At 46.1% G+C, this 26,733-nt stretch overlaps 1 long non-coding RNA gene across 20 annotated transcripts in view; it reads left to right on the forward strand.

Annotated features, from left to right (window-relative positions):
- LOC308068744 overlaps positions 1-26,733 on the forward strand; it is a 111,875-nt gene that overhangs the window by 9,081 nt on the left and 76,061 nt on the right. For 6 of the 20 annotated variants that reach the window (XR_013930088.1, XR_013930089.1, XR_013930090.1 and 3 more), the window contains one exon: positions 248-26,415. This is a non-coding gene — a long non-coding RNA (uncharacterized lncRNA). The remainder of the gene's footprint in view (positions 1-247; positions 26,416-26,733) is intronic. The other 14 variants (XR_013930091.1, XR_013930092.1, XR_013930093.1 and 11 more) reach the window with 14 other exon arrangements.

The following is a 26,733-nucleotide window of genomic DNA, read 5'->3' on the forward strand; positions in this document are numbered from 1 at the left end:
CAACTTGCTGTTTCCTCTTCTTTTCTTGCTTTGTTTTCCTATGACAGTCACTTGGGAACTTTTTCTTTTTTTATCTCATAGGAGTTTTGAAAGACAATTTTAAAGGATTTATCCACAGCAAACAGCCCTCTAATAAGGACTGTAAAAATGGCTTGGGAGTATATGGTGTGAGGAATTCCCATTTGCTGACATGACACTTAATTGCCTTTTTTTTTTTTTTTTTTTTTTTTTTTTGTAATTTTTCCAGCAAGTTGATTTATAGGATTGGCTGGCAAAGCTTTGCATACAGCTTTTTCTACAGTGGACCAACCAGCTCATCCTTAATGAATGGTTGCTCTTAAAGCTGAGAGATGTGTTCCCAACTGCTCTGAGCACCTTGGGCACGGATGAGAATTAGTACCAGGTAATGAACTGCAGTTCTTATCCTGCTGTATAAACTGGTATAGGTAGGGTGTTGACTTTAAACTGCTTTCTAAGTCATGTGTGTGCCCAGAGTTGTCTGTAAAGAACAGACTCCAGGTGTGTCATGGGCTGTAAAACCACGTAGTGCAAGGATGTCCCAGGCTGCAGCAGCTGGCAGTGCGAGCTCCCTGGGTGCTGGTAAAACCCGTGCAGATCAGTCCACACAACTCCAGCTGCACAGTGCCGATATGACGTTTCTGTCTACATCCCCTAGTTATTAAAACCTTGGTTTTATAAATGAGGAGTCCTGTGTATTCTCCAGACTATGACTTTCTCCTGTACTTCTCTAGCTGAAGTTCCCCTTTGACTTCAGTGAGTATTTTGTGTGCTCAGAGAGCATTTTCCATCACTTGAGCCTGAAAGGGAAGAGGATTTATGGAATGGGGAGCATGAGGCACCAGCTCAGCAAATACCAAAGAGTGTATGTAAGTGTTTGTAGGTTGGAGATGTAAGTGCGCAGTGGTCTTGATCTTCTTAAGCCACGCCGTATTGCTGGGTCCAAAGGGTGAGCTGAGAATGTACATCAGTTTGCATATTAGTGTTTTCAGATGTCTTGCCGAAGCAGAGCTTTCCCTCTGCTGTGACCTTGCATCTTCTTCCAATTGCTCCCAGTCTCAGCCTGGTTGATAGACTTAACAGCTACTCAGCACATGCTGAATGTCATGTTGTCAGTGTAGTAGATTCATTATTTTCTTACGGTCTTAGTCTCCATTCTCTTTAGAGTTTGGTAAGTACGTTATGATGTATCTGACCTATTATTTTTTCTCTCTGCTTCTGACCTGTTGATAATACCCAGCTATGGGTCATCGTTGTGGAGGTCCTTGGTGGCCCTTCCTATGCTCTTTGCCTAGAGATTCAGCTTTCATTCCAGTCTTTGGGGCCATGTCTCAGCACATGGCAAGTTTCTTTCTAGCCAGGTAAAGCCTGGGGAGGTCTTATGGCAGATAATGTGAGCATCTCAACTGGTAATTGTAAAGTCAGGATCTGTAATTAATTTTTCTATAGAACTCTCAACCTTAAGGTAAGCCTTTATCCATCTATTAATTAGCACAGGGAAGAGATGCTCTTGTCTAGAGGCAGAAGACAAAAATGGGAGCAGGGAGGAAAGAGAACTGGCTCCTTTGTTGGAGTGATAAATATTGTTCCCTTCATGCCTTGAATAAAATGAGAGTTTGGCTAAAACCAGTGAGGTTTTAACTTTCGGAAACAAAGACTTACAAAGGACTGGAGAAAATAGCACTGGAATAGGCACCAGAGACCCCATCCAGCAGATTCCTCTCATTCCAAGGCAAGCTCAGTGATACCTGTGTGATGCTTCATCAATGTTTGTTTAACCTGTTTCTGGGACCGTTGAAATATTCTTTTTTGCAAATGCAAGGCTCAGGAGCACACACAATTACTTGAGTTCTGCTGTTTACCCCCATGAGCTGTGGCTTTGGGAAAAGCACCAAATATTGCAAGAGCTGTTAACACTTCATCATTTGCATAAATTATTTTTTGCCCTTTTTTTTTAATAGCAACTTGGAGGCAGTTTAAAAAAATCCTTCTGTGGAAGGCTCTGTCGGAGAATAGATTTTTTTCACAGATCTTCATGTGGAAGTGATTATACAGTCCTATGTACTGGAACCCTTCATGGAAGGAGAACTTGATGTACCTCCATATAAATCTATGGGCAGTAGGACTTGTTCTGCTGGATTCAAAGGGAAGAGAGAAGTCCCCTAGGGATGAGAGTAATAGCTAACAAAAGCAGATAGTGTCTGACAGATTTTATTAACATTGAGGATGCAAAGTCTACTGAGCTGGAGAACATGGCAATACGCCCCTATACTAATTAGTAAGGATACCTGCTTGAGGACTGTGCAGCTTTGCCAAAGAAGAAATGTGGATTAAAGAAATGTTGAAGCAGATAGTTGAAGTGTTTGTTGGTTGGCTGGACTAACTGAACAAACACAGCAATCAATAACCAAAAGCTATTTCAGTTGACCCTGTTGAAGGCTTTTGGGAGACTCTTAGCAGAAAAGTTTTAAATGCTTTTGATTCAATAGCTTTCATTTGCCCTGGAGTGAAGAACTGTATTTTTTTAAGACTAACATGTAAAAAAACCCCTCACAACGGGTGTTGTTTTGGGTTTTTTTTTAGGCAGAAAGTAGCCCATAGCTGTATTTGGGGTGACATCTATTGCTAAGCACTGCCTGGGGTGGTAGGCTGCCAGCAGCCCCTAGAAATGCCATCTCTAGAAGTGATGGCAAGCTGACTTTTCACCTTCTGATGTGGGTGGATGGCTACCTTTTGAAGACCCTTGGGGCAACTAAGGGATGCACTGTGATTACATTTCCAAGCCTCAGATACTCATGTATCCTATTAGAAAGCCAAGGGGAGAGTGCCGTGTTGTAATACCATGAACTGCTTTGGAGACATTTCAGTGTAAGTGCCTTAAGACATGATTTATATTCACCACTGAGCCTTGAAATTTCTTCCAGGAGATCCCAACATGCTTGTATGTCTTGAATCTGTAGGTTACAGGGACGTCGAGAGATAGCTGAGCTATCGTGGGCAGTTGTGATTTGTGGGGTACCTCCAGGCAGGCAGCTTCCCCGGTGGGTATGATTCTTTTTGTTTGTTTGTTTTGCTCATTACACAGTTCCTTGGCACATCGCCTTTTACCTTGTCTCCAAATGACTGTTTTTTCCTCTGCATCCCACTCGGTGACTCAGATTGAGGCCGTCTTATTCAGTACGGTCTGTTTCTTGGTTTGGGGTTTTTTGTTTTTTTTTTTTCCTTCTTCTTCTTTTCCAGATGTATGTGAGCTCTAGGATGATAACTTGAATAGAAACAAGTATTACAAGTGGCTTTGGTGCTGTGCTCAGCTCTAGTTCTCCCAGAAGATGAAAGGGGACAAGGCTTCAACGCACTACAGAGGACCCTCACTTTCCATCCAGCGACAGTGGATGACTGTACCCTTTGGAGCAGGTAATCATTAAGATATTTTATTCTCTAGCAGTGCCAGCGAGCACTTCAGATGAAACCACCACCAAAGCAGCGGCTTCGGTGTATGTTCTGCAAGACACAGTGATTCAGCACAGACCCTCTCTAGAGACAGCCTTATGAAATGAGGGTCTAAAGTCCAAAACTGGAAACTGCCCAGGCCTCCCTACTTATCTCCCAGCTGATGCTGTGAGTACCTCTACTCATCCTGGTTCGTCTTGGAGTCTCTAGGGTGGCTTAAGGTCCTACCTCTGCATTGGTCTTAACATCCTGGAGTCTATCTGCTGACCGAGGCTGAACAGGACAGAGAAATCAGGCTCCTGCATGTCTCCGTTTGAAGGCTAAGCTTCCCCAGTATAAACTCATAGGATGAGACCTCCTTGTAAATCCAGCTGTGGCTCCATCCATAGGCCGTGGAGCTGCAGGACGTGATGTGCCCTCACTCTCCCCGCTCTTGCCCAAGGGAACAGGCAACATAGGCTGCTTGCCTTTTGTTCCCCAGCCTGAAAGATCCCCACCACAACACCTCTGAAACTAGGCTACTGTGGAAAAAAAAATAGTATGTGGTGAGACTGATGGGCAAGAAAAGCAACCAGCACCTCCTCCTCATCCCACCACCTGGAGCACTTGCCTCTCCCAGGGCATTACAAGGGGGCTGCCCGCTGGGTCATGATTCCCCTTTGGAGAGCCCAGCACCATTCATGAACCCCTAGAAGGAGTGTCCAGAATCAAGCCACAGAGATTTCTGGCTTGGACTCTCCACATCCAAAGCAAACCAAACTCTTAAATGCTATTGAACCCATGAAAGACCCTCAAAAATCATCAGCTCCTCTGATGATGAGCCCGGGAATACTTGGCTTACTAGCTGCTAATAACCGTGGAGGTGTGCCAGTGGGGGGAACGGCTCCTGCTGTCATCACAGTGTGGGGAAAAAGGCTGGCTGAGCAGCCCATGTGGGTGCTTCTGAGGAGCTATTCTGCTCAAAACGGGGCTTTGGCCACATGGCTTTTGTGCAGATCCTACTAATTTCTGATCCAGCTCTTGAAACCCTGGCCCATATGCAAGTCAAGCTGGCTTTATTTGCTTTACTCTTTCCTATATGGCTGGCAATGCCTTACTCTGAAGTGGGAAGGAATGTGCCTCTGGTATGCCGAGACTATGGATTTCTGATGATATCTTGTGAAAATGTTTCTGACTGGGGTTCTGGCCTCTTGCTTCCTGGGATACGTTTCACTTTGCAGCGAGAAATATGCGATAGCAGTGTGAAGAATTGTGCTTTCCACCCTGCTACCAAACCAGATGCTTTTTCCCTAGGCAGATCTTTCTTTTTGTATTTTTCGCTCCAAGCTAAGGTTTTTAGCTGCATTCCTACTGGTAGAGTTTCCTCCCTTTCATGTTGTGGAAAGACCTGGCAGCGGGGTCAGGACTTGTAATCTGCAGCTGGCCTGAGGTCTTGTGATCCAAAGCACCATCAAAGAAGCTGGAAACGGGCAGGGGGAATTTCTGTGTGTTTCAGAGGGAGCAGTGTCTGATGTGGAAGCACATATGCTTTTGTCTAAACTGAATTCCATGCAGCCAACCCCCTTCATATTGGAATTATAATGTTAACTAGACCTGAGCAGGGATTTTCTGATGTTGATATATATTGATTTTTTCAGATTGAAATTTCCAGCTGACAATGCATTGCAAAACTGGAGAGCTTTTGCCAAAGTATGTCTTAAACAAACAAACCCCAAACCCCCTTTTAGCACACATCTGACTTGGCCACATTCTCCTTTTAGTGACGTGCCCAAGGTCCCACAAGAAGTCTGTGGCAGAGCAAGGAGCGGGAGTAATGCTTTTCTTTTCCTCATACGTGCACCTGGTGTTACAGGATCACTTGTTCCAGCTGGGAATGACCTCAGCCAGAGCCTGGCTTCACTGAAGCAGGGTTAGTGGTGTCCTCACCAGCAGGGCTTCCACCAGCAGAAACAGAGGGGGGGAAACGGAGCTGAGATCGTGCAAAGTGATCACTGCAGGAAAAAGAGACTGAAACCACATCCATTTCTGTCCCTTGTCTGTGACTTTTCAGCTGTTGGTGAGTAACTGGATGGCTGTTGGGAACAGCAGGAACCCGACTGTCATCTCTGCTGCTCTCTATCAAGACAAGGCAGCTCTGAAAGGAATTAGAAGTATATTTTTTTTATCTTGTTGCTGTAAGAACTTATACAAGGGCTTCTTCTGCGTTCTGACTCCTGACTGTTGGTGAGGAGGTCACCATCTCACTGCTCGTCTGGCATATCATTATGGTACAGCTTCGCATGGGTGAGAAGAAACATCCTGGTGACACCTCTTATGGAGGTGAGCCTTAAGGGAACCAAAACATTAAGAAGCCTGAAGGGCTTCCTCAGCTGATCAGCATTTCTAGCTCATTTTACCAAACACCCTGCACCATCTCCCCTCATCCGAGCGTAGACAAGGCTTAATGGGCCTTGCAAATAGCAAGGTGTTATTTGTGTGCTGCAGCATATCTTTAGTGCCAGACACTGGTACTGATGGGTGCTATAAATTGTGTATAACACCGTTGCTGTAGTTCTTGCTTGTTTCTTAACCATAAGGAGAGCTTTAGATGTTGCATGCAGTTTGATTATAACTGCTGCAGATGTTCATAACCTACAAAACTGACATTTTTGCAACTCTCTGACCTTTAACACATGAATATCAAAGCAATCTTGGCAGCACCTTGCTTTTCTTAGCACTTTGGATGTAATAAAATCACAGAGCAGCCCAGGCATCTCAAGAAAATCTATGTCTTAATTTATTCCATCCTTGAGAGTATTCTTGGGCTGTTTTGCTAATCAGCCCTTCAAAGGACGTCCATGAACCCTCATCCACCCCCTCCCACCGTCTCTAAACCTTGGCTTGGTGAAGGGTGCTTGTCCAATATTCAGCTGTCCTGAGCCTTGAGTTGAATCAATGTTCCTTATCCTCTGTGGATGATGATAATATCTTTGCAGACCATGTCCTCCTAATGTTTCTCACATAGAAAAAAAAAAAAAAGTCACTGAAGTCTGGAAAGAGTCTCCTTAATGTTTCTATTTATAAGCCCAAATGAATAAGGGCTTTGCAGGGATCATTGCCTCCTGCTGCTTCTCCCAGCTCCAGCCTGTGTGTTCCTCGTCTGTCTTTGGCTTTCCTTCCACTTTCTAGAGCAGTTGTCATGCTTCCCTGAAAGTCCTCAGGATCCTGTGTTCAGCCCAACGCAGGTTCTCCTTGAAAGTGTTTGTGCACTTGTGCATTGTTGGTGTTTGTCTTCCCAAGTACCCATAAAGTGTGATGGAGCCCGGCTTTCCTGGGGTTGGCTGGACACCTGCCTGCCGGTGGGAAGTGGTGAGGGGATGCTGCCTTTGGCTTTGCTTGTGTGCGTGGCTTTTGCTTTGCCTGTTAAACTGTCTTTACCTCGACCCTCGAATTATCTCTTTTACTCTTCTGATTCTCCTGCCATCCCACCAGGGGGGTAGTGAGAGAGCGGCTGTCTTGATTAAATTAAGCTAAGCATTGTGCATGATGAGCAAATGCAAAATTCATGCTGTCAACTTCCCTCAGTGCCTTTTTAGGTCTTTTAATTGTTTTTCACCCTTTTCTGCATGTTGTGTTAAGTGTGCCTAACATCAGGAACTTTGTCTTCCTTTGTACAATAGCTGGTGGTGGGTTTTGGCCGGCGGAGTCTCAGCACCAGTCTTCTGCTTGGGGAAATATATCAGACCATCTCCATGAATGAGCCAGAAGAAGTTGGTGATACTGCTTTGCCCAGAGGCTGCTGCAGCAGACGAAGTCTAGGCACAGACTGCAACAGGCTTTGGATCAAGTCTACAACAAAGCTGTTCTAAGACGACAGTGTCAGCATACTGCTGTTTCCTGCAAAGTCAGCCTAGCCTGGAGCAGGAATCACAAGATTTCTCATTCAGAGGGCTCTAACCAGCCCTTCTTCTGGCCTGGTAAGTGGGATGCAACCCAGAAGCTCTATGATTTCAGCCCTTACATGGGTCTTTGATATCTGCTGTGTAACTCCTTTAATTTATTTTAAGCATTGTTTCAAGTACAAGGTTGGTCAAAGTACTGCTGGTGGTGGAAGAGCAAAGAACTTATGCCTTTCCACATGGAATGTTGCTTCAGTTTCCAGCTGCTTCCTACTCAGGGAAATATTGTTTGCAGCTGGTGCAGTCACAACACAGTTGTATGCTGCTCCTTTACTAGCAAGATGGATTTATAACTGCAGAGAAGACTTTCTGCTATGTTTTTTCCCTTCATCCCTCTTCTGAGGTTCACTTTCCCCACCAACATGTGGAATGGTTCTGCTCAAAATCCATCCAGTGGCAAGACATGAAAACTCAACATCTATAAACCCGAAAGACTGGTTTGCTGCTGTTTAAATCCCAGCCTAGGCTTGGCATGCTGGACAGAAATGCCTGAAGCTCTTTAGTCCTTTTGAGGCCAGATATGGAGATTTCATTCCTTGCAGGAATAGCAGTTGCCATGGTAGATAGCAACCTTGATGTGAGGTGTGTCGACCTTTGTCACACCACACCTCTCGGAGGAGATGGAAAAGGAAAAATGCTCAGCTTTTTGGAAGGAAGGGAGGTTGAGCTGCAGCAGGTCCCTGACTCTGATTTCTTTGCTCACCTGCTGGCATGAGTTGGTTCATCTGCTTGCCCAGACCTGCTGGTAGAGGACAATACCAGAGGTAATTGAGGAATTTTTGAGAAATAATAAAGTATATGGATGTTATGGCATGAGGTAGACCAGAGCCAGCAAGAGCTACCTGGAAATCCTAGGGAAGGGCCCTTTCCATCTCATAGTGTGGCCATGCCCAAATGGTGTAAACATCTGGCTATGGTTTCCCTTGAGGCCACCTATGAGGACACCCAGTTTTAGGCTCCTATCAGCCTGCCTTTGAAAGCTGGGGCAGGTCCAAAAGACTGTTCTACATTCAAGCCAGCTGGGACGTCTCACAGGTGAGGTGAATTTCTTTTTGGCCACCGTAGTGGGGAAAAGCAAAATTATCCCAGAATGCCATGACCCTGAAAGAGCAGTTCTCTTCTTTTTCGCCCAAAGCAGAGATCAGACAAGCAACAGTTACGTAGGGTTAGAGCTCCAGGCTGGGTCATGTAACTCCAGCAGGTTATTTCTGAGCGTGTGCAGGTCTCCATGCCCTGGTTACGCTCTCTTATGTTTCCAAACTTTCTTGGCTAGCAGCAGTATTTTTGAAACAGCATCCACGGAAATTAGGTTCTTGCTTCACTGCACACACTTGGATGATAGCTGGTTACGGCTCTTTCTTAGCTGTAGCTCTTTAAATCTATTAGCCTGCAATTAAGTAAGTTTCATTTATTAAAATTAGTTGAAACATAACTCTTTCCATAAACAATCACTGTTTCTCTTAAGACCTGCTCAGTGATTTCATCTTTTTCTTTAATTTAACATTTCAATTCATTTTTTTTTTTTTTTAAAAAAAGGGGAATATGTACTAGTTATTTATATGTGTACAGACCATATTTGTGTGGGTTTGGTGCTGATTGGCAGCATGTGTGTTTACAATAGCCCTTGTATTATCCCAGCCGGCAGCCTAAAAACACTTCCAAATTATTCCACATCAGAAGCAAAGAGGGTTTGGATAGACTCCTAGGGGAAAGTCTTGAAGTGGTGCCCAAACCTCAGTCCCAGTGCTGTAAGTCAGGCACGTGGCTGATACTTTATCCACCCCAACTTGGACTTTCACAAGCTGTTCTGTTTGTGGAGGAAACGGGAACTTGGGAGCAATTTTAATCAGTGATTTCTTGGAGATGGGCTTCCTCCATGCCTTTGTCCTCTTTTCCTCTCTTGACACATGTGTGTGTGCTCTGCGCATGTTTTCTAAGAAATAATGGGGAAAATGCACACATAAGTGCAAGGGCTAGGCTGTGGTAAAAGAAACCCCTTGGTGGATAGGGACTGACCTGGTTATAATTTGTGCCTTTGGAGTGACACCAATTTTATGTGTAAAGAACTGGAATGACTGTATGTGGATGAGCACTAGGGATTTCAAGTCCAGCCCTGTCACCAAGGTTTGGTGTTTGCTGCTAACCTCAGAGTAGGCTGGGAAGTTCATACCTAAACGGTGCTGTAATAAAAAACTGGAAATGCTCTGGTAAATGTTCCAGGCTTTGTCCTCGTTAAGTGTCATGAAGGTAATGATCAAAGTTTTTAGACTGCAACTTGTGTGAAGGAGAAATCGGAGAACTGCTGGTCTTCAGCTGTCAGGTGGCTTTGTTGCATGGCTACCCTGGGATGGAGCACTGATGGACTTCATAGGTCTGAACTTCCCAGGCAATGTCCTAGGATGTGGCGGCCTAGGTCAGGCGTCTCCCAGCCAAGCTGAGCTCTGCAGCCTGGAAAAACAGCTGCCTTTGGGACCAGACAGCCCCGGAAATCAGCTAACCTGAAAACTTTGAAGCCGCCTTCCAGTAGGACAGGTTGTAAGGTAGGAATGTAGGACTGCCTTGATGTTTAGGACCTTAAACTGTAATCCCCAAAGTGCAATGCATGGACTAGCCACAGCCAGTGAGGCTTTGGATGCAGCCTTATGCTCTCCTACCATGCAGCTATTTCACTGCAAATGCATTAGTCCCCCTGAACCAGGAACAACCCAAAATCTGCAGTGGCCATTCACGAGAACATGAGGCATCAGTTTCGTAGCTGTTTCTTAGGCTGGGTCAGCAATGGGCAAGGATGTTGAGGGGGGAAGATCCTACATCATCTGGAAAAAAGCAGTTTTGTCTCAAAACCAAACTTCTACAGTATGATTTCAGTGCTAGAGTTCATTACTTTTGAGCTGGACTAAGGATGACATTGTTTTCCAAAAATGTTGGCATTACTGTGGTTTGGAATCTCGGTAACTGAGCCAGCTCTGGTCGTGGACCTTCAGTTACTAATATAATAGCCCACTTTAATATTGGAGTAAAGATCACTTTTAAAAAATGTAATTTAAAACCAGCACATGCATTGGTTTGGGAATGCAAAATGATTTTATTACTATCTCATCTCAAAACCTTTTCCTTTACTGTCTGCAATTCTGAATTGCAAAATGTATTACAGAAACACATCTGTCATACTTTATAATGTGAGGTAAGGCATTCTATGGTTGTTTGTCTCAATTTTTTTTTTAAATCCAAAGCAATGCAAGAATAATATATGCAGTATGAAAGCTAAAATCAGATGCATAACATTTTGCCCATCTGAGTGTTGGCTAAAAGCTTGGGAGGAGGATGAGCTTTGGATGGAATGGACGAAGAGGTGTCTTTCTTACTGAAATTATTAAGTCCTTCAGTTGAATTGCCTTACATAGGTCATGCTCCGAGGCCAAAAGACCTAAACTCCTCCTTCCTAGGTGGTGCAGCAGTTCAGAAGAGTATGCATGATGCATGCGATCACTTGCCTCCAGGATCTGGAACTTTCAAACTCTCATCTTTTCCTCGGCAACTTTATAAGAGAAATTCAGTAATCTGGCGACACTGAATGACCTTACAGAGAAAAGCATTAACCACTCTGGAACTTGGGCCAATCCTTTTCCTCATTAGGGCAATGAAGCTTTTATCGCTCCTGCAGTAATGATGCATTTTTAAAGCATTTCACACCTACTTTAAATCTCAGTAAAGACCATGAAACTTCTTTGGTCATGGCCACATGGTATCTATTGTTAAGCAGACTGTTAAAATGAATCAATCCAGATTAAGCAGCCAAAATTACCACTTGCTATTGCTCGTCTGAATCTGTTCCCTCAGAGACAGCCCCGTAAAGAGGCTGAATGCTGATTAAACACTTCTCCGCCAAGTGGAGTCCGAAAAATTCTGGCAAGAATTGCCTGTAGGAAGCATGGGGAAAAAAAATGTATGAGACGTAAAAGGCTCAATCCATCGGTCTGCTTGAATCCAAACCGTCCCCTGCTGCAAAGCTCTTCGTTAGTGAGCCTTCCATCTGCCTGATGAGAGCTTCTGTATCCTGGCCCTGCATTTCCTTGCGCTCTCCCCAGGGGCGTTATCTTGTGAGTTCATTATTGCTGCTGGCTGTAATTCACAGTGCTATTAGCAAAAAAGATTTTAAAAAAATAAAATTGGTAAATGGCCTTGATTTGCCTTGGAGCTCAGACAGGAGGCTTAAACTCTTCCTTGGAGGCACCCATCCAGGGCCGGACTATGAGAAGGAAGCTCAGCCTATGTACCTTCAAATACATTTGTTGGCAGTGGAGGACAGGAGGATAAGGAGCAACTTGCTTGTGACCTTTCCCACCGAGCTGCTTAAACAAAAGCATCTGCTCCACTTCCAAAAGGTCTGTTTGACCCCCGGGCAGGCTGGATCCTTGAGTGAAAGGGCACTGCTTTGTGCTAGCTGAGTATGTGGCTCCACAGCCTCCAAATAAAGCTTGTCTCTTGTGGAAAGCTGAATGGAGAGTAGCTGTCTTGCTTGCTGGAGAACATGGCTTTAATTTCACCTTCCACCACTGGGCTGGTTGATCTTGAGCCAAGGGATATACCAAATTCCGACAGTCTGCTGGGTTACTGCAACCCAGTTCCAAAAAGAAAATCAATGCTTTGTTTAGATTTTCCTTTTCAACCTCTTTCCTTCTCTCCTTTCCCCTGGTCTTCCCTCTCTGAAAGCATGCGCATCAGTGCGTCTTAAAGGAGCAATCATGCTTGTTCACAATGAAGGAATTTAATCTCCTGGTAATTATAGGTGGAAAATCACAACACTGAGAATGTTTTGACTTGAGCAGAAGGGCATTCCTGCCCAGGCTTGGATTGTCTTGGGAGAAGCAGAGCGCTGTAAGGATCACAGGATGCTGAGCTGGAAGATTTCGGGGCCAGATCCTGTGACTGGAGAAGGTGGGTGCAGTGCCACCGACTTCAGCAGAGCTCTGGTTTGTGTCAGCTGGGGATGCAGCTCCTGTGCAGCTGTGCTGGGATCCTGAGAAACGCTGCTGGGTGAAGGAGGCCTGCCTTTCAAAACACAGCAGACGATGTCTGAAACCTAGTGGTCTGTTTAATATCCCGTACAGTTCCTCTCCACCAGCTCTGTGTAGTCTGGCCCTTCAGCTGAAATGACAGCTAGTGTCAATAGCCGCCTTTGACTTTTTTGTAGTTTAGTTAAATGCAAATAACTGTCATGCAGGGCTAGTGGAGGAGCTGCCATCTCAGCGGATGGATGTGTCACGCAGCCCGAAGCTGAAGAAATTGAGTGAAACACAAAAGTGATCACGGACTATAGATCTGCACCTCTAACAAGACCTGCCATATTGCAACTCTCAGTAATGTTCTTTTTTTATTTATTATTATTATTATTTTATTTCCTCTCCCTAGCAAAAACTCATCCAGAAGCTGCCTTGGGATGGTTGTAAAACCATCTGGTGCCCAGTATGTCGGTCCATGAGATCCACGCTGGCTGCTTCTACCCAGGTGGCTGCCACCAGCTCTGCCCAGCTGCAGCACTTGCACCAGCTTGCCCAGCGGCAGGGACTGGACGGCCCTGATGCCAAAGTCTGTGGTAGTTCTTTGCTTGTGCTTATGCCGGAGTCATTTATTTCGGTGGGTTATGCTTTTTACTGAAAACACGCTCTATTGAAATAGGGACTGCAAGCAACCGTGCCATGGGGGCTGCTGTAGCAGATGTGCAACTGCATGGGTTGCTGTGGGTAAGGTTGTACCTCCTCATGTAGCCGAAGCGGTGCAGTTTGTGTGCTGAGGTGTGCCCGAGCTGAGAATTTATCTGTTTGCCTGGCTTCGTCTGTCCACTCCAGTAACCGCCGGGAAGGCAACAGCGGGTGAAGGGCACTGCAGCTGTGCAGTGGCTCTCCCCTCCCCGATGAGCCAGCAGCGCTCCTCTCCAGCCTTTGATTGGGATTGCTTAGCTTTCCAAATGAAGTTGAAAAAGCAATTTGAGTGTCTCTTTGGGAGCCATCTCAAATAAAATTGGGATGACTTGGCATGAAAGTGGGTGATGGGTTTCACATGGGGCTTTGCCTCCTTTCAGCTGCTCTGGTACTGCTGCCCTTTCAGTAAAGCTGCTGTGGTTGTGGGGGGAAGGCTTAAAGGAAAAGGGGAAGAAAACCAAAAAAAGGAAAAGAAAAGGATGGAAACTGCTCTTCTCTAGCATGTTACCCAGCAGAGGAGGACTGAAAAGCTCTGCTCCTGGCAGCCAGTACAGGCCCTGGCTAATAGGTGGGAGCAGGACACCTATCTGAAGACAGAAGGCTTGAGGAGCTTGGTAGTGTTTGAGATATTTTTAATTCCTTTCAACAATTTGCCTCTCCTTTGTTGGCAAAAGCAAGTTGGAGTCTGGAAAGAAAAATATCTCACCACTTGGCAAATTCCCTGAGAGAGCCAGTCCTAGCTTTTTGTCCAAGAACATCTGAAGGCTCCCTTCTTGCTTGCCATCATCTTTTGGCAGGAAAAAGCAGCGATGGAGCCCCAGGAGACAGTGTATTAGCTCCATCGGCGGGGCCAGCAGCAGGTCCCTGCAGCTGGAAGCCAGGGCAGCGCTCGGGTCTGTGCCTGCTTTGCATTGCCCTCCCCGAACCTCGGGCTCATTGTTGGCCCTGCAGGGGGGCTGGGGGGCTTCCCCAGCCTGCACGCCAATCCGGAGCGCCTGGTGAGCCATTTCTGGCACTCTCTAGGGCTAATTTGCATTTCTTTTTGTTGCACCAGCCCACCTTAATGAGCAGTTCTGCCTTGCATTTGACTTTTTTCCAGGATGCCAGATTTTGGAGGTTGCAAAGAGGCAGAATATCTGCAAACTTTAATAAAGAGGAAAACATTCAATAAGACCCTAAACCAGCGCATGTTCTGTGGTGCTCTGGGAATGCTCCTGGGATGTCCCGGTGTGATCAAGCGAGGATGGGCTAGCGAACTCTGCTGCACCTGCCAGATGCCATGTTGTCTTCTAACTCCAGATTTTACTAACACAACTTTGCTCCAGGCTGAATATCCCATCAGAGCTATTACCTTATAAATAGAGAGGTAATTCGTATGTTCCAGCTCTCTGCAGCTGAGCTTAGGGAATTATTCAGGGGTGACTCTGGTCTGCGGTCCCACGACATGGCAGTGACCTGTAGTGAGGAAAACCAGAGCAACACTGCAGTTGGGTAACTCTCCCTAAAAGAGGAAAACAGAGATAAACAGGTGCCCGGTAACAGATATCATTATTTTCCAGATAAATGCCAGTTCTGGCTTTGTTTCTTCCAAGCTCTGCCTCGGTATTTTATAACCTTTGGAACTCACTCTGCTGGTTGTGTGTCATTACATCTTTTTTGTAGTGTTGTTTTTATCTGGTAAAAATAGATTTTTTTAAAAGCAGATTCTTCTTTGCCTGTGCTTCGCCGCATAAAAGGCTCATTGCAAAATGTTTGAAACTCTGTGTCAATCACCAGGATTTTCTACATATGGAAAGGAGGATAATTTGAATTCAAACGTGACTTCGAAACTTAGAGGTTTGGGTTTTTCCCCCAGGGAAATAGGTATAATTTTAGGAGTATTTCTTATATGTATAAATGTCAAAGTGAATTGTAACTACCATTTTTTTTTTTAAGTAGAAAGTTGAAATTATTGGTAGTGACACTTTTGAACAACTTCACTTGAAATGTTGATACTTTGAAAGATGTGAAAAATCTGAGAAATGCTGTCAACTATTTTTAGATGCTTAGTTAAAAAATAATCGTGATTCTGAAAGGGCTTACTTATCCCTGCTTCGCATCAGTTCTCTCCTCTAATGCCCTGTATTGTCACTGATGATGAAAACCCATCCCAGGCTCTTCTCCTGGACCTTGCTCAGGACAGGACTTGCTTCTAGAAGTGCTGTCACACGTAACTGAAGCTTGTGGCTCTTATGACTTAGATGGAGCGAGCCAGCCTTGCATTTTTGTCAGCAGGCTAATGCCATACTAGTTATAAAAGCTGCAATGCTGAAAGGCAAACAAAGAAGAGGATTAGATCAAACTAGTTGCAGAGCACACATTGTACATACTAATGTCTTGTTGAAACAGGAGAAGGCTGAAAAAAATACTGCCCATGCTTTAATGGGAATGCAAGCTCGCTTTCTGGAACCTGCCTCCTTTTGCCAATCAGATAGGGGGTGTTCTGCATCACTAAAGGAGCCAAGCTAATGAGATTATGATTTATCACTTTGCAAAATAAAGCTGTATCCCTGGAAGAGTACAATTTATATAGGAATTGTGCTAAACTCTCAGTCTGATCGCTGGAATCTCCTCCTGAGGTTGCTTAGAGGAAAGCACTGAGCTTTGCAAATGTTTCCACATAGATGGCTCTGCATCTCCAAGCAAAAAACCTTGAGCTGCTTTACGTCCTGAGTTTCATCTCAGCTAAGCAATGGCCCGAGCAAAGCTGGGCTTGGTGAGAAACAAGTGTGCAGATACGGTATTTCAAATGTGGCATGTCACAGGTCATCTTGTATTGACCTAGCTGCATACACTGTGCCTGCTGCATGACAGAAAATGTACAGTCCTCAGGATTTTCCCCAAATGCTGCCACCTAATTGCACCGCCAGATGTGGGGCAGCAGGAGCAGACTGTCTGCAAGCAGAAGAGGAAAACCGCTGCAGCAGTCATCTTTAGGAAGAAAACCTCTGCAGCAGTCATCTTGACTGATGCTATGCGCATCTGTAAGAAGAGCTGTAGCATCCACTCGTGTTTCTCCACCTCTGTAGCTCTGTGGTCTCCCTCCTTCCTCCGGGCAGTGACTGCCCTGCCATGCGGCAGCAGCACTGGGACCCCAAAAGGTGTTAAGGGATAGGAAGCTTTTCCCAGCTCCGTGCCTGTTTCTGGCAGGTTTTAAAAGTAGTTTTACAGTTGTATTTCTGTATCTTTGTTCCCTGCAAAATCCCCTGCTATGCAGAGCAGACAGTGGTGCCGGAGAGAGCTATCTCTGGAAAGAAAGAGTATTCACCCACTGCAGTCGCTGCAAGGTAGTAGAGGGGCTATCTCAGCAACCCTTAAACTACTACTAGCTCAGTAGCAGTTCAAGTGGGAAGAGCAGCTGTCAGCCTAACGCATCTCTGTGGTGGGCTTGATGGGTGAGGATTTAACGCTCTCCGCTTGGTTTCCCCATTGGTATGCTAAAGGTCTGGCTTACAGGGTCAGGGGATACAGCAGCAAGCTGAACTTAGCCTTTAGCTCCTTTCAACCCTTCTCCCTCCTGTTTTGCTTTTCACCAGCAGGAAAATATTTGCAAGAGGGCATCGGGCAAAAGGTGGCTTGCTTTAGCTGTGACACAGGCCACGTAAACATCTCCTTGGGGCTGGCTTCCAGGACCACCAGAGTCAGTGGCACAAGTCCCACCATCACTTCGGGCTTTGCCAGGGTTGCTCCTAGCTGGTTGTTGGAGAACACGTGGGCTGTAGTTTCTGTGCTAGAAATTCCTTACGTTTATGGACTTCTGACTTAGTTATTTTTGGAAAATGTTAGTGATGGCTTGGCATCCTGCCTAATCACTCCTCCTGGAGTATCGGTAATTTGCTCTGTTTGGGGAATTCAGAGGCTTCCCCCTCCTGTATCCGATTTTTATTTACAGAACCTTGTACCGATCTAAAAGCTAACTGCGGTGCCAGTTTTCCATTAGAAAGCTAATGGTAATCCCCCCTTCTCACTTTATCCAAACAAACCTGGTGTGCCACATTCCTCCTGTCTGCTGTTACAGTGGAGAAGCAGCCCCAGGAAAGCCTAAGTGTGATGTGAAAAGAAGCGAGATATGAGAGAGGGGGAAAAGATGGAGGTCTTCTGCTTGGGGAAAAGCTGGTGTTCTGGTACAAATACCTGGCGGTGTTTGGTCCTGCTGCTCCCTTGGGTGGCAGTTTGAGTGCAAATCCTCCAGTGAAGCTCTTGGAAATTCCGTTTGGGGTTCAGGGTTATTTCAAATCAGTTTTGCTTGTTGGTTTGTGGTTGTTTTTTTTTTTTATTTGCGGTGTGCTAAAGCTGAGCCATGAAGCCCTGGGAGTCAGCTTCCCCTTGAGGACTCTCCCCACTTTTAGCTCAGGACCAGTGTTTAAATATCCCAGAGTTTTAAATACAAATACATGTGGGTTCTTCATTTTCAGTTCACAGCTTTCAAAGAGGCAGTTTAGAAAGATTCTCCGCTGCCACTTTAACAGAGAAAGCCAGGCTTCTCACCTGCAAGTCAAGAACAGAAAATTTTAATATACAAGTATTGAAGCAGAGTTTGGGATTTAAAGGCTCGGTGCTCTGCTCTTAGCTTTTCTCCCCCTAACCCCCATCCTCACTAGGTCTCAGACAAGGCACTTGGGATTTCTCAGTGTCTTCCTAAAGTCTGATGCTCTCAGTGGTTTATCCTTGCCAACCTCACTACAAGCACCACTGTCCTGCTTGAGCTCTCCTGGTGCTTGAATCCCCGGGATCTATGAGGTGGGGATGGGATTGGAGGTGATTAAGTAGTGGGTAGCTGCTAAAACTGAATTTCAGCTAGCAGGAAGCAGATAGGGCTGAGGCATCTTCCCATGTGACCCACAGGCGCCTGCATCAGTTGGACCTGCCATCAGTGAAACCTGCGTCCCGAGGGCTGGTGTTCGCCTTGACATGCACCCCTTCCATCTCCCCCCTAATGAATGGGAGGTTGCAGGGTGCCTGTCAGGGCAGGATTTTCCCTTGAAAGTCAATAACTTTTCTGACGGCCTATTTATGCTTTCATCTCCCGGCTATTAGTGCTGATTTATGCAATTTGTGACACTGAGCGATGCGGCAGCTGCAGGGAGGAGGAGATGAGAACCAGAAACCCCGTTGGCTTCCTAGGAGACATCTTCTCCAGTAATAAATCTGGGATGGAGGAAAGCCTGCTTTGATCCTCTGTGTGTGCTCCAGTGTGTCAGGAAAGGACCGAGCACCCGGATGATGCTCTCCAAAAGGAGATGTTGCCTCTTTGTTTCTTTCATCTGCAGCTTTTTGGGATGCTGGAGTCTTACAGCCACGTTGGCTGGAAGATGCCATTGACTCAATGATCTCCTAACGCATTCAGCTGTCAGCGGCTCGCAACATTCTCCCTCCGTCACGCATGAGCACTTGCATGTAGAGCTCCCCAGGCACGGGCTGGAGCCCATGGGGATTACAAAAGGAACGGGGATTATAAAGAAATGTAATATCTGTCAAGCTGGAGACCGTGTGGCTCTGATCAGTGATTAGAGCCACACAGTGCAAGGGGCCGTACAAATTGCTACTGATGGAGATGTTCTTTGCCCTACAGATCTCGTGGTGCTCGGCTATTAATCTCACCGTGGGGGCTCCGGGTCGTTTCTGCTGCCGTTGTTGAATGCAAGAGATGTTTACTGACTTATTCCTTGTGTTGCAGGAGTGAGGGTGATGGAAATGGTGGGCAGGATGAATTTAGGGTTGATTGCCTGGTGCCTCCTGACGCAGTGCCTAATAAAGGTGAGCTGCTGTCACTTGAGGTGCACCCCAGGTAGATTGACAAGGTGGTGGGACGGTGACCACCTCGCGTTCTCCTCCTACAGCATGGAAGGGGATGAGGTGCTGTGCCACACAGGCCTTGACAGCTCATCTGTTTTCATTATGTAAATGAAACAGGAGGACAGCAATAATGTCCTTTAATGGAGAAGCACACTGACAGGGCACAGCAGAACTGACACCAAACAAATCAATTGTCACTGTGACAATTCCCTTTCCCATTTTATCTGAAATACCTACTGAGAACTCACTAAATTTGCTTGCATGCTGAAATAACCGAGTAATGAACCTTTTTTTTTGCAAGGAAATGTTCTTTTTCACTAAATTGGAAGGCCTTCTTCCATTTGTGGCTTTCTCTATCAGATTACCAATTTACTTTCCCAAAGGAATTACAAGCTATATAGCAAAACCTCTACTTAGTGCAGCAAATAAACAAATGAAACAGGCAAGTTATGTGAATTTTCTATGGGTTATAATATGCTGTAGTCAAAAAAAAAAAAAAGGAAAAAAAAAGGAAGGTAGTTTTTTTCAGGTTTTTGGTTTTGGGTTTTTTTTTTTGCAAGCTTCTTACTGAGGTCACAATCTGGTTTCTGGCATGTGAACAGTTAATGTGAAAGGTAAAACCTGCAGCTGTTAGCCCACAGCCTGGCGAAGGGCTTGCTTTCTCTGCTTTCCAGTGTTGTAGGTCTCTAATCTCCCAGGGTGAGAGGCTCAGCTCCTCACCCTGTCTCTTCCCCATGGCATTCTCCAATTCTTTCATACAAATGATGAGATTTTTCTCTGAGTGAAAAAGCAGCTTTTTCCAGATGCCAGGTGGACATTTAGATGTTTTAAGCAGGACCGCTCTGGTGAGGTTCGTGGGGAGGGTTTGCTTTCCTCCGACAAGGAACAGCCAAGAGGTTTGACTTCATCTGAAACTGCCTGAAACCATCCAGTGAAGTATGCTGGATTTGGAGTGTGTCTTTGGCAGTTCTGGTGATGGTTTTGTGTTGCACGGTGGTCCCAAGGAGACTAGGATAAAACCTGCATCCTAGCCACAAACTGCCTACCTGCAGCTGAACCAGGCAGGGCATTGGTACGCATGTCTGTGGATGGGGTGGAGATAGGCGGCGTGGTGCCCTCGCCTGCTGTCTGGTGAAAACCAGAAGACATTCATTGGGACTGAGACTGAACACCTGCCTTTTGCTCAGGATTGCTCAACCCATGAGCTTTAGACATGGTTACTTGTGGTCTGTCCCCCAGCAAACCGTTCCTGTGCACAAGATGTAGACCTCTGTCAGAGCAAGTCTGAAGACCTTGAGGACGCCCTGCTGAGGCGTAGGGCATCCTTCAGGGCGAAAAACCTTCTGCTTGGGCAAAGGCAGGGAAATACATCTTCTGACCCCTGCACGGGTGCTTTGGAGGTTTGGCAGTAAGTTGATAACGTGTTCAACTATAGTCTGTCTCTGCTTTTTGTGAGAAAACCGCTGGCGTGGCTTCAGCGCGTGAGTTGAAGTTTAGAGTGAAGCAACCAAGAGGAGTTAGTGCCCTGCTGACTGCTGGTTCCTGAATGCCTGCGGTCCATTAATTTCTGAGGGCGGGAGGGGCAGGAAGAGAAGTGAATTGAAATGAAGAAAGCTGGCGCAATCCTGCCTGAGCCCCATGCCTGGAGAGCCATGTCCCATCTCTTCATGCGATGCCATGAGGCAGATACAGCTCATCCATCACTCTGAGGCATGCGTCCAAGCCTTCTAATTAGTGAATATAACCGGAGGTTTGGAGCTTAAACTAGTTCTGACCTGTATTTTTTAATTAAGGCATTTTTTAATACAACCCCTGCTTCAGGTCATCTGATAATACTAATCTGAATGTAATGCCTAACTTCTTAACCCTGGATGGTTACCTCTGCGCTTTAATGCCAGTCTTAAAGAAACATTGTCCCATAAATTAGACGCCAGGTACTAAACAGGAACAGAACCGGCTGCGAATTAAAAGCTCTCAAGGAATAATTAGATGGACCCTGAAGACTGGCTCCCAGCTGACATTCTTTGGCCTCTCATAAAAACACAACATGCTTATGTTCCCCTTGTTAATGCTGCCTTGCTCTCCTTTGGTCTGCTTCTCTGTAGGATCCAAGGGGGTGTCCCATATTCCTATTGCCAACACCACGCCTGATAGTGACTCAGACCAAGCCGGGATCGTGTCTCCCGATACTTTTTGGGATCGTTGTTTTTAGCCGGCTGATGGCCACCTATTCCCCTTGTCTCTTGGAGAGCAGAGATTTTTGGTAAGTGCACGAGCACTGTGGAGGAGACCCTTGTTCCCATCAGTAGATGGAACAACTGATGAAGTCAAGAGATTAAGGAAAGAAACCCAAGCACTGCGCAGTTTTATGAGAGCCTTTTTTATGGGTTTTTACTTATCCTGTATTGTTCTGCACACAGCAATATTACACTGAGAATCACAGGGAGAAATGCTAATTCAGTGTTTTTATATAGGGGAAACAGCATGGTAAGTGCATTCCTTCAGGCAGTCCAGAAACCGCCTTCTGCAAAAATTCATGAAAAGCACATGTAATGCCTTGTCAAGCTTGGCTCCTTTATCTAGGATAGTTAAAATATTTTCACTAGGGGAAGAAAGGTTGCTGAGTCGTTTGTTTGTTTGCCTGTTTATGGATAAAGATCTTCCAAAGGTGGGAAAACACCCGTCTTCCATCTGACAGGCAGAAAGGTGCTCTCCAGGGGAGCCCCTGGGCATGTTCAGGCCGGGATTTCCTAGGGGAGCCATTGTAGAGCCGATGACAAAATAGGTATAGCCACAATTTTTTTCTTGCTTACTGATTGTGGTAGCCACCTTGTGAGTAACCACTACAGCATACCAGGAGAGTAAGGCAGAGGAAAAGCTCACTCGTCATCTGAAATACAACAAAAAGAAATTGAGGAACGGAAAGAACAAACAATTTGACTGAAGAGCCTCAGAACTCCAAGTCATTCCCACCAGTTCTCCAAAGTACAGTGTTTCAAACATTCATGGCTCAATTTACCACCTATTTGATGGGGGGAGTGTTTACAACACATTCTCTGCATTCCTTCACCAGAAGTGCTGTAAAATTGGACTTTTCCCCCCATATGTGATGCAGAGAATGACTCACATCTGGAAAACTTACCATACAGCTCAGCACTGAGCTCTTCCAACAGCAGCTTACCTAAAAGGAAAATCAGACATGACCCTGTGCTATTGCTGCCCTGCAAGCATGAGCGTGCAAATGTACCTTTGTATGCTTAGGGTTCAGTCGAGTCACGGTAATAGCAGAAAAGGAGAGATACGGGCTTATGGGGAGGATCTATAGGCTCTAAGGGGGACAACTGGTTAAATCAACAGTAGGTCATGCTGAAGGGCATGTTTCCCATGGTCATGGTTATCTATACTCAGCGTGACAAGAGTGGGAAGGAGAAACTGAATGTTACAGTTGATGAGTTTATCTGGAGGCACGGAAAAAGTTGGAAATGTGGTGATAAGACAAGGAAAGACCACCAAACATGAAATGTTTGGTACCTGGGCTCTGAAGGCATCCAGGGGAAGAGCAGGAAAGCGTGGTTGGTGGCAGTCCTTGAACTACCACTTGGAGGTGGAAAGATCTCAGAGGAGGATGTTGTAGGAGGGAACGGTGCTACTTCTATATTCACGGGGCACTTAGAAAGTATCTCTGGATGTCCCTGCACTCATGGCCCCACAAATCTGCTGCCTGGATCAGCGACTTGCATGTCACCGAGTTTTGGCTGTGGTGTCCTCAACCAAGCAGTGGACGTGGCCAGGTACACCGACTGCAAGGTGAAGTCAGAAAACTGGCATTAGGTTAATGCTTTCTAAAGATGAGAGGGGTTTAACCATTGGAATACATGCCCAAAGGATCTTGTGCCTTTTTTTCTCAGCTTTGTCTTGAGCTTCTATCTGTCATGCAGTGGCAGATTCCTCCTCAGCCCTGGGTTATTGGACTTGACGAGGAATTTCTGTGTGAAAAGTACAACCTGCTCTAACACAGGAGGCCAGGCTGGGTGTTTCTAATGATTTCTTCCTGCTTTCAAAGCTTCTGATTAAATCTGTGTCTTTTCCCACAAGTTGGGAGCTGAGCCCAGAGGGTGAAATTCCATACGATTCACCGATTAATTCCACCTCCTTCGTTCCTGCATGATGCTTGATTGCAAGGTCTTAATTGCTACAGAAAGGAGAATCTCTCCTTTCCCAAATACCTTCACGACAGTAGCCCCAGCTTCCCATCAAACCTGCTGCTACGACACGACAGTGCTATAGCTGCTCTTCTCAGCTCTGGCGGAGTTGCTACCATCTCTCCTGATGATATACGAGGGTGTCATGACTCGTTATGTCACGTCAGACGATGCAGTGGGATAATAAGAGCTGATCGGATGTGGCAGTAGTCATTTTGAAATTGAAGAAAAAAGGTTCTCTGTGCACCAAAGAACACATCTGTTTTGTGGCATAATTCAAATTAACTTGGGGGAATTCACTACATCTCGTGTGTCTTCCATGGTGACACGCAACATAGAAATGCAGTCTTGGAAAGCTTTTATGAAAGCTCAGCAGCCAAAGCGGTTTTAAATTGCCTTTCTTTTTTTAAATGAAAAAAAAAAAAAAAACCCTAAAAACTTCTGACGGCCATTTCCTACTCTTGACTGATTCTACCTAATTTGCGCTTGCACTGATTGCAGTTTTATAAACAGGAATTCCAGGGCTATGTATCTCTATACATGGGGAGATGTTTAGCTTTTCACCTTTCTCCCAGATGAGATGTGAATCGCCAGTGTTAAACCTCTGCATAGAGCGATGCTGGGAGACCAGGGAGCAGCCATGCCTGCTGTGCCCAGCTCACATGGAAGCACTCTGGTCCTTTCGCAGGGACCTCCTAGAAAATCCCATCTGTTCACTCCCCGTGCTCAGCTCGCGCCCAGGGGAATGTGATCCAGGGGCCAATGTGCGCAAATGGACCTCAGGACCCTCCGGAGGGAGGTGAGCATGCTCTGGTGCAAACTGAACTACATGAACCGGCAGCCAGGCAAGAGTCATCTCCTGGGTGATTAAAACTTTACTCCCTAAGGATGCAGCAAAGAGAGTATTTCCAGGGTGAGGAAACATGAGGTGGCTGCCATTTGGGCTGCAGTGGTATCTTCAAGCCCGGTCCAGATGACACCCATGCTTGCAAAGCTCAGCATCTTCCTCTCAAAGACAAAGACGGATGGAATAAGGTTTCAGTGGGGACCTAAAGGAGAGGGTGTTGCTCTCCAAAAATATGTCCCTCTGCTTGCTGAATACGTGGTTGCCCTACCTGTCAGTGGGTACTTTGCTGTTGGGAGCCAAAATTGTTCTGATACATCCCCTATGTCAAGTGTTGATAAAGAGCTCTCTAAGTACTAACCCACCCACTCCCACCTCCCAGTCTTAACTGAAATATCTGACTTCTGGATATAATCTGGAATAAAAGTTTTGAGCTCTCTGAGCTTTGTAGATTGCAAAATCCGACCAATCTTCCTTGCAGGAACATTTGGCAAAGAGGAATCCTCATGGCTTGATCAGGGGCAGTCTGCTCAGAGTGGGTCTCCACCATGGGCTGTTCACTACAGGGAGCTGCAGAAAATGATGTTTTTTTTGTCTTGTGGATCTCAGGTTGGACCGTAACTCTGGGAAGATGGATTCTCTGCCATGGGTCAGCTGGATGAGCAGGAATGGTCACATCACCTCCCTGCCTCAGTTTCCCCCGTTGCTGAAACGGCAACAGTGATGTTCTTGCTTATGCGGCACTTCAAGACCCCTGAGGAAAGGCTGGGAGTTACAACCGTACTCTGCCTCTAGGCTTTCAAGGGGCCTTGCAATTCAATTAAGCGCTGAATCTTGCTAACAGCAGTACAAAACGTGTGACTTCTTGTTGCAATTAATCTCAGACTTTGGTACTACCCAGGGGACTGTGTGGGCATTACTTACTGGAAACTTACCCCGTCTTAACTCAAAACACATGTGGCTGACAGAGCTGACCCAAGGGAAGGGACATTGCCTGTGCTTTTACCTGGCCTGCACACTAGCTGCGTGGGGCTGGGGGAGCCCCATAGTGACCACCCAGAGCTGCCCCTTCAAGGGGAGTGACGGGGCTGAGCAAGGTGGGACTTCATCCTGACGATGGGGTGGAGCTGCCTCGGGAGAGGATATAGGGCAGGAGCTGAGCCAGCAGTAAGTCTGGGAATGGGGGTAGCAAAGGAGGATTTTTATGGCTGTTTGCATTAGCATGGGGCTACTGAGGACATCAGCTGAGCTTGCTTCTTGCTCCTCCTATCTCTGCCTGTGCTGTCTCAGCTAGGCTATGCCTTGTTTTTTCCTGTCTAGCTTAACAAGCCTAGAGTTGGGAAAGATAGCAGTAATCTTCAATAGAAGTGAAGCTATGCTAATTAGCTATGGAAAGCAAACCTCCACGGCTCAGGAGGCAGGCAGAAATCCCTGGCACAGTGGGGACCACCCCATTTATTGCCCAGCCCACCGTGTGTCTGATTGCTTGCGTTTAGGAAGGCCCTGTGTATGCATGCAAGGGAAGCCTGAGCTTGGTGTAGGGGCCCTGGGGATCTATATCACTGCGTTAGAAACCAGGGATCTTTTAGAAATGAGAGGAACCTGTACAGTCCTACACCCACAAGAAAAGGTAACTTTATGGATTGAGTCCTGGTGATATCCAAGCTCCAAGTCAGGAGGTGTTGGTCCAAGAGATGCTCAGTAGTAGCAAATGCAATGGGGCCCCAGGTGCTGGGAGCAGGTGCTTTAAGACCTTTAGCCTGCAGGAGGAGGGTGATGAGAACAAGGCAGGGTGCCTTTTGCCAATAAATAAAGCTTTGGTGCTCCTTGGTCTTGAGCACTGGGGGCACTTCTTGCCTCTGCAGCTGAGGAGGAGCATGGTGAAGGTAGGTACAGGTGAAATGGTGGGAGGCAGGGAGTTAGAGACTGGAAATGTTGGATTTTCTTGCTCTGGAGAAGGGAAGAGGGGGTTTTACAAAATCACAAAGTTGTAAGGAAAAGCAGTTACGGGCCTGTCCTTCACCAGCCCCTGTGTGTGTTAAGTGGGTAGACATGGTGAAACCAGAGGGAGCCAGGTAAGAGACACAGCTTGCTCCATCTGCTCCAAGAACATTTTTCTTCTGCTTCTCCTACTTAATTTTTCAAGTTATTTCACCATTTCTCAATCATTTTTATTTTGTTCTCTCCTGCTTTACCCATTTCAAATGTCACAGCGAATGCTGTGAATACAGCCCAGCAATTTTTGCTCACAGGAAGAAGCGCTACGTGAGAGCATCTTGTCGATGCTCCCCCTGGGAAGACTTATCTATGCAGGTGCCAGCACCTGGAAGAGGAGTAACTGTTGGATTCCTCATTCCCTCCTTGTTCCGGGAGCCTGTGCAAGACCATCTCCATCATGATCATCGGATACCAGCTCTCTGTAACATGTGAGTAGGTGCCTGAGGATGTTTCAAGAAGGTTATTTTAGGGTTTCCTATGTTCTGTCTTTGAGGATCAACCTGAGAAGTGGAAAGAGCCTTGCACCTTCTGCTTCTGAGTGGCTGCTTTCTTCCTCTCCCATGCAGAGTCTAGGCTGGAATTTGGACCTTGATGACAAATGCAATGGTTCCAGATAGCCCCTTTTTTTTTGTGAATGCATCTGCATGGGCAATCTCTTCTGGCTGGCTTTATCAAGCTCTTAGGCTGCCCAACCCAGAACTTGACTCTTGGGCAGGTTGTGTTTTGCTTCCTTCCCTTTCTTTCTT

Source organism: Falco punctatus (genome assembly GCF_963210335.1).
Source record: "Falco punctatus genome assembly, chromosome: 8".
Lineage (NCBI taxonomy): Eukaryota > Metazoa > Chordata > Aves > Falconiformes > Falconidae > Falco > Falco punctatus.